At 31.1% G+C, this 9,181-nt stretch overlaps 1 non-coding gene across 1 annotated transcript; it reads right to left on the bottom strand.

Annotated features, from left to right (window-relative positions):
- Positions 1–914: 914 nt before the first annotated feature.
- Positions 915–988, bottom strand: Trnan-guu (transfer RNA asparagine (anticodon GUU)). Its single transcript has one exon. It is a non-coding gene; the product is annotated as a tRNA-Asn (tRNA).
- Positions 989–9,181: the final 8,193 nt, after the last annotated feature.

Raw genomic sequence — 9,181 nt, 5'->3', positions numbered from 1 at the left:
GCAATTATTATGTTACTGACTATGCATGATTTCTTGACTATGTTAAGCAACACATACCGAGAACTAATTTCATAAAATAAGAGTTTGAAATTATAAAATAACTAACATTATAAATACATAGTTTTAACGAGCTCTTAAACAAATGCGTTTCCCGATACTCGCCGAACAATATCGGTTGTCTTTTATCAATGAACCGTAACTTGCTCCAGCCATTTGTTTTGCGTTTGTGGTATTACACATTCTAGGTGGGAACTAAGAGTTTTTTATTGAACAAAATTTGATCAGAATTTTGGATTGTGATACAGACATTTATTATCTGCAACCAGAATCAAGTGATGTAAAATTAGAAATTCCATACAGTAAGTTTGGAAATTTCATAAAGAAATGAACTTTTTGAAAATTACACGTCATAAAAGATTATTTTCAAGCACAGAAACGCTCTGCAAAAAAGAAGATTCAAGGTAAGTTACATTATAAATGTATGTCGTGTTTTAATATATAAAATATTGTAAAGAAATACTGGAAAATCTGTGCATTTTTTATAGAACATTTACAATTATAATACTGTTTTGTCGGAAATTTTTTCTGTCTATCGAGTTATTTGTTTTGCATGATAATATATTTATGAAGAATAAAGTAGCTTTGTAGCTTACATTGAGCAGAAGATAAACTATCATTAGATTTAGAGTTTTATAATGAATTCAAGTTAGGCGTTTGACAGTTCTCTACTGCATATGTATGACATAAAAGTAGCAAATATTTAGGAAAAATTACATATAACCTAGCAATTTGCAATTTAAAATATTGGCCACGTGATAATCTTTATTTTGTTTATATTGGAAAAAGATATTACTTGATATAACGGCGTTTGCAAAAAAAAAAAAAAAAAAAAAAATAAGACAATCTAAACTTAGCGTCCCTGGGTGGGCTTGAACCACCAACCTTTCGGTTAACAGCCGAACGCGCTAACCGATTGCGCCACAGAGACGATGTTTGTATAATTTTATAATTCGTATAAGATTGTGATTAAAACAGCACAGAGTGGTAATACACTTAAAATCTGCTCAGCGTACGTTTATTTCATGCAAATTGTTAGTTTTCATTCAAACCTGTTTTTATTGTATTGAGCATGACACCAATGAAATGAAGTGAGATATGATCAATTTCTAAAAAAATACCTTTTCTAATGAATTGTATTTTAAATGTTAGATATTTACAAATAAATAAATGAGTAAAAAAAATAAAACATATTTTGCACAATTACAAAATTATTATGTGAATAGTATTTGTCACCGTCTAAGACATATTTGTCCGGTGGTCTTTTTACAGTTTTAACATTATAGAATATCAATTTCATTAAGTCTCTCTACGGATTAATAACGAAAAATTCATAGAAAAGTAATAAAAACTGCTTTCTGACATTACTTGAATAATATAACAGAGATATACAATTCTGGTGGTCACTTCTCCTTTATTATTGATAAGATTTAGACAAAACGACTTACAGTTTTCAAAAGACATACATCTATTTTTATTATTAAAAATCATCGTGAAAAATGTCTCAATGATTTTCACTTTTTGAGCGGAAAAAAAAATGGCATCAAAAACGTTGGGAAAAAACGATATATTCTTGTTGAAACATTTTGAATGTGTTTACTTGATTGAACTTAGGACCAAACGCTATCTAATAAAGTTATGTTGCAGTTAGTGAAATAAACATTTATTTACTATCTCAATAAATTGTTTGACATGGGGCATGAGAAACTTTACAATTGTCATTATCGTTCGTAAAAGACTACACCGGATACTAGTAAGTGATTTTCAACTATATTTTGAATGTGTTTGTTTCAATTACTCTCACACGTCAATAGATACATTATAAAATTACAAATACGTTACAATACGTCACAAATACGTCAACTAAGACAAAATGCAAAGGTATTAAACCGAATATTATACATTTAATAATAGATCGTTAACGTTTAAAAAAAAAACGTGTTTTTCAATTTGCTTAATATTAGATTAATAAGTGTATGCTATGTTTCACAACAGAATTGTTCCTTCCCTCTCTTTAGAATAATACTAACATGAGTTGGGGCTGATTTTAAATATTTTACAACTTTTTTTGTTTGTTTAAACTTTATAATATTGCAATCACCCATACAGTGTCATAAACTCATATATAAAGTGACGAATTACTTTAGTCTATTGATACCATGTTGTTGATTTTGTAATGTAAAAGAAAGAAAAAAAAATATCACTCTTAAGAATTATGTTAATGACTGTTAATTTTGTTCTTATAAAATGAGAATACTTTAAAAGCATTTCTTTTAACTTTATAAAATGTTTGTTTATGAATAGGCCTGAGGGTACCATTTTAAAAATATCAATTATTCTGAAATGAAACATTCTATAATTCATACACATAACAAGTTAAAATATTAGTAAGCAAAATTAAAGACAAAGAGGAACTTGATGAGAAGGATTATTTTTCAATCTCTTGTTACATCCTTGTACAATACAAGATTCCTTTATTTAAGTGTTAATTCATGGAAAAGCACGAAAGTGTCACATTGAAGGTTCCATGATAACCGTCGTATGAGCACATCTGCGGATGTTTCTAAATTCAAATTTTCCCCATTTTCGGGTTTAAATGTTGAGTTCTGCTTAAGTCGAGGACGGTAACTTTTCAGTACCGTCCATGAACAGACTCAATCAAACCGAGCCTGAAACATGTTAAATTTTGTCGTTTTTCTCTATGTTGTAATGCGTACTAAAGTGACATTATGCTCATCTTTTCATCGTTAAGTTGAACTAAATTGACAACATATTTCGAAAGATTGACTGTTATAATGGTGATTGACCAACAGTTGATATTTGAAAAAAGTTTTGGATAGAATATATACCCTGCCTTAAAGATTAAAAGACTTCCCCACTCTTTTTATGAATTGACCGTTTCTGGTACATTCTGATAGATATTTAGATAAATTTCTTTGGGCCACGTGTAAAATTTATCGTTCATGCGAAGTAAATTATAAAATTGAAAGGAATTCTGACAAAATGTAAACTTATTCTGACTTTTACCTGTTCACTCATTAAATGCCATATGGGCATTATGTCACTTTAATTGCATCGCATATAGTAAGATTATTATAGTTTACCGTATCCTACTGGGCTCCTTGCCGGTGATCCTATGTTGCAATATAAGATTTTGCCGATGCGTTCATTGAATGCCACCCTTTCCTCTTGAAAATTTGTGTTCATATTCCAACACTCCTAACAATGATCCTGGTTCACACAAAAACATTACATTTTTTTAAAAAAGTTATGTTTTTCGTCGTCTCAGAATGCCGTCTCACAAAAAAAAATTAATATTCTCTGTAAAAGCTATGATGGTAGTAAAATTTATATTTGAAACGTTTCTCAAATTTATTTTGTAAGATATCAATCTCGACATATTCTACAGAGAATTTGTGGCATCATTCATTTTATGATGTCGGTTTCCTTGCTGTCGATATTCCTTTTTTGGTTGAATATTTATCTCCCATTGCCACATAAATAAGTCAAGATGTATTTTATAATTTGCAACAGCAGGTGTCAATTGTCGTATGGCAGTTTTAATAAGTTGCCTCAAACTACAATTCAGTGTTGTTATAATTTTCTGGTCCTTCGAGATTATTGATTCCAGCACGTTAGTGTTGAAGAATAAATACCACTTAACATTATTTCTTATAAAAAAAAACTCAATCACATCGGGTCTGCAAATTTCATATAGCATTGTTGTTTCACTGCTTCCGAGGAATCACCATTTTACCGATTAGTGAAATCGCGACAAAATTAATATCTTAATTCTATGCTGCCAAGAAACAAAGAAAGCATATTCGCAAGAAATAATTAATTTGGAATAAAAAACTTAAAGGAAAAGTTTTTTCACCATTGTTCCTATGGCACATTGTGTCCATCTGTTATATTCGATACCTTCTCTTAGAAAAATCTTATATTAACAGCCTGCGTTTTCCCTGTTCCTTGCTGAGTTCAGTGTGGGTGGTTACCTCAGATCCCTTTTCAAAATTCCATTTTATTTTGTTCCGCCCATTGTTTTCTCATTTAGGGCACACGCATTCTTTTATTTGGGGATCATACGCGGCTTTTCATGGAATGGCACTATTGCGTCTCATTGCGTTCCATGATGATCGCCGTATGAACACATTTGCAGATGTTTCGAAATTCAAAATTCTACCATTTTTCTGTTTAAATGTTGAATTTTGCTTAAGCCGGTGCTATAGGCGTGGACGGTAACGTTCACTTTCCTGCACTGTCCATGAACAGGCACAATCAAATCGAGCCTGCAACATTTTTAATTTTGCCGTGTTGGGCTTTCTTTAGGAATTCTGTTTCTCTTTATTTTGTGTGTGTGTGTGTGTGGGGGGGGGGGGGTGTTCACAGAATGCCGCCTTACCTTGTTGACCTTAGTTCTTGTACTTCATAGCCTTCTTAGTCACGGTAGTAATAATTGCGTACACAAAAACCAAAACAAGAGCCCGAAGGCTTCGAACAGCAATTGGTGCATTCAAGCTGTAAATAATAAGTTTATTTCGTCTCTTTGTTTGTAAATGACACAACATTTCAAAGTTTAAATCTATACATATAATTTGTACATCTATCTCCCATTTAAGATTATTGATCACGGCATGAAAGTCTTTTTCAAAAATATTCTAATATGTAAACATGTATCATTCTTTTACTTTTTCATTAATTTATCATCCATTTGTTAACATATGTATTTGTTAAATTAAGCTCCTGATAGTAGTTACGAAATGCACAAGTGTTTGCCTTAATAAATGATTGACAGCAAAACATTTCGTTCTTTAATAACATGATCTTGCAAAGGTTCATAGTAGATTTCATAGAGTAAATTCACTAACATAACTTTCTCCCGAGTTTTATCAAAACCCTTAGATTTCCTAAAAGAAGTTAACTTGTATTCTATGATTTGACATACTCACTCATTGAACAACTCATTTTAATCTGTGGCGCGATATGACCACTTATGCGTAAATGTGGCTGTAATTCAAACAAACAAAGCATCATACCTTGGATGTTGATGTATCTCTGTCGATCCCATTTAACAATATGCCTTTGCTTAGAGGTAATTATCTAATTTGTTTGACAAACCGTAAAAGGAAACATCTAGAAGCGAATTGTCAAGTCATTCGAACAATAATAACGTGTTATAATATCCATAAGTTTCATATTTTCTTTGTTGAATTAGTACCATTAAAAAGGAACACACATTAACACTGGACCATATTCTGGCATGCTGCCAATAAATATTTCTTTACAAGTTTCTGCAAATTTAATTGTTTACTTTTTGCTAGGTGGCGTTGGAGATGTTATGCATTAAATTATCTGTCATGAACAGACTTAATCAAATCTTGTCTGTAATTTTTACCTATTTTCTCGAGGGATCCCCCTGTTGAGCCCTATTTATGGTTTAACTTTTTTAAAATATACCCTCCAGTCCCCGTCTATTCTCGGTTTCTTATGCTTTCAACTTAGTCCGTACTATTAATAAAATTACCCCAAAATCTAAATTTTATCAGCTTCATATACTGTATAAGAACTTTTTTCTGCGGGAATTTTATTTCTGCTATTTCTGGGGTTCATAACGACACCGCAGATTTAAAAACCGCAGAAAATTAAGCCTTTCACTATGTCTATGTCGAAATATGTCAACTACCGGTATTGTATAATTACATTACCATGTACCGTTATCTGCTTTTGTAGATGGGAATTTTTCTTTATGTATCCGTCATGAATAAGATATTAGAAAAAGTTACTTTACTTGTTCTTTTTGTTTAAATATCATGTTTGTATGATTTTTGTTCACTCTAGGCTTGATTTTTTTCGTAAAATCGAACTATTATAGTTAGACGGGTGCAATAAAGATACCCTTTGTATTTGTACAATATCTTGTGTCTACGTGCAATTTTACCATCGTTTATTTTTCACTCTTCATAATTATACACAAGTCATGCAGTATTACAATTAATTGTTGTAATTGCACGTTGTTGATTTTTGTTTATTAAGGTTTACATACCGATACATGATGATTATGATGAAAAACATTATAAGTCCTCTGTATGTTTACCGGAAGTAATGTACATTTTACATCAACACAATCTTGAAATGTTCTCTGTTTGTATCGTTTAATTTTGTAAAAATATCTAAATTAAAACGCAGAAATAAAAAAAAAACATCAATGCGAGAATGATGACACCGCAGAAATAAGGAACGCAGAAATTTAAAACCCCTTATTTTAACAAAAATTGCAAAATATTAAGCCCGCAGAAATAAGTACTTATACGGTATTTTACATCCTGTTTTACTAAATGTTCAGATAATTCCTTATTTCTTAACTCTAATGATTATAAAAATGGAAATCTGGAGATCCCTTGGAAAGCAATGAAAACAACAACAACAAACACAGACAAACAACTCCAACAACAACAAAAACAGAAAAAACAAACCAACAAACGAACATAATAATGCAGACTCGGCTTGATTGAACCGCATATTTGCTACACATGATTGTTGGATTCTCGAGGGGTTTCTCTTGTTTCAAAACTGATAAATGTAGAAAATGGATAAAAAGTTAAATACACATGCCTGATTAATGCCACCACATAAATTTCACGTCAAACACGAGGTGCTCACAACGCTTTTTATAATCAGAATGATGTTGGTGCGAAAGACGGTCGTTAATTGACTGTTTCTGAACATTTTACGCACTCAAAATCACAACTAGAGATACGAGATATCATCTGGAAGCTAACTTTCAATTAACAGAAAATTAAATGTTTAGAAAAGCGCCAGTTAAATACTTATAATATAAGTGTTACTTAAATGTTTTTGCAAGTTAAAGAAATAGATGAACATCAGTCGATGTTTCTAAATTATAAACTTTATTTTCTTATATTAGAAATTGTATTTTACTGAAGCCGATGCTAGGGTGAGCATTGGCGGTAACTTGTCTCATTCAAACCGAGCATGTAGTATTTCCACTTTGGCCGCGTCGGACGTTCTTTAGGGATTTCGTGTTTTGTTTATTCAAGTTGAAGACCCTTTTTTATAAAATATATATTGATTGTTTCCTTATTACCCGCCTTTCCACCATTGTTTGTCAAAAACATAAGTCAATTTGACATTTTAAGTATAATAACAATATATATTTGTATTTCAAGTAACTTATATTGTGAAAAATGTAATAAACACATCATAATTATACTTTATGCTAATTCTAAACACTGCATCGATGCAGCTCAGATGGTTATGCATTCGTTAGAAATAATGAGTCAATTTTGTATTTTGATCACATACTATTCAGTTATATTTACATCGGTGACACATCAGTTTTGCCTCTGAATGTTCATATACGACACAGGTCCAGAGCGGAAATATAAATTACAGTATGGACTGGACACAGAGTTGGCTGGAAGTATAGCAAAAGAATAATCGGACATAATTTATATTAGGTCATTGATTGATGTAATAAACTTTTTGTAATTGCGCACTGAAATAAAATGTACGTGTTTATACCTAATTGGACATACTAGTAAATCAGCAACCTTTCTGATTGCGCCACACCGACAATTATTTAACAATCTTTTTATTTGCATTAAACAACAACAATTGTACATTATTTCATTTACATTAGTTATGCGATAAGTCTCGGTGGCCGATCTGATAAGTCGTTATATGTTGGTATTGGTTCGACGTGAAACAAAAAAGTGTCCTCTCTTGTTTTCAGTTTGGTGCCTTCTGGGTGCCCTTTTGGTGAATTTGAAGTTCTGTAAACGTCGCCTTGCTTTGTTGATCTTTATTCTCATTTTCTTTAACATAAAAAAGGAAAATCAACAGCCACAAGATTAAAAAGAGAAAATAATAATCTTAAGATAATCTCCAAAGCAACATCCTGAAACAAATGATACGGCAATAACTCTGTAGCATTTTATTTTTATTTTTTCTAATCAATTTATGCATCTGCCGCCACATGCATTTTGCTGAGATGAATTTACATTCATGAACACGACAGTTATATAATTTAAGAGAGGATGATATTTGTAGTCTGAAAGCTTTTACCGTTTTTTTCTGTTTAAGATATGAAATGCATAAAGTGTTGGCTACTTGTATGTACATATTCTATTCTATCCATAAAGCTTTTAGTAAAGATGTTACATTATTTACAACTTATTTTCACTACAACGATCTTGTTTTGTTTAGTGTAATTGGAACAGATGAGGAGCAGAAAAGTTGCTTTTATCTAGTAAATGAGGATATATAAGACACTATATGGACAAACACCATACGAACACCACTCGAACACAATGCATACGAAACAGATACTTACATAAAGTTATTTACATTTTCAAAAAGTTCTAATTATGAAAGATCAAATATACATTTAAAGCATTTTACGGACAGATATCTATATAAGTAACTTTGAACTTTGCTGGAACAGGCTGGAACCTTATACACTGATTAAGAACATCTGTCTGATCTTATTAAGACAGTATTCCCTGTGAAAATAAAGTCGGTTTTGATTATGTCCCCCACAGAAAAGTATCATTTGTTACCAGATAGATTTAAAACATGACGTGAATTTAGGTGCATGGTAAACTCATGATAATTATTTCTTCGTTCTGAAAGTTTGGCAGGTGACTTTGCTATTATTCGTTATCACATAGATAATGTGTAAAACTAAATTTTGTCGGAATACGTTGTCTTTGAGAGAATGTAATTAGTTCGGTAAATATTTTGTCTAATATTCGCATACAAATATATTTACAATTTTAACATTAATTAAATAAAAGAGTATGTTTACACCTTATTTGTGCTGTTACGTCTGAACTCGAAACAAGACAGTTTCTGATGTCATACATTCATAAACCACTTTCTTCAAAACAGATGAAAACAGCATCATTTTATTTATTATTATAACTCCCCTCAAAAAAGCAAATGCATTAAACATCCATGTTGACATGGAGACGTGTATACATAAAATTTCAATCTATTTATCATTATAAGCAGCAAAAACCTTTTGTAGTATTGTCATGTACTTAAATTAAAATATAGTTAACCTAAACAGATGATTTTTCATCACAATTAGACTCCTGCTTAT

Source organism: Ruditapes philippinarum, unplaced genomic scaffold (genome assembly GCF_026571515.1).
Source record: "Ruditapes philippinarum isolate M1 unplaced genomic scaffold, ASM2657151v2 ctg8499_1_1_1_1, whole genome shotgun sequence".
Lineage (NCBI taxonomy): Eukaryota > Metazoa > Mollusca > Bivalvia > Venerida > Veneridae > Ruditapes > Ruditapes philippinarum.
Note: the sequence above shows the minus strand (reverse complement) of the source record. Positions and strands in the feature narration are given on the sequence as shown.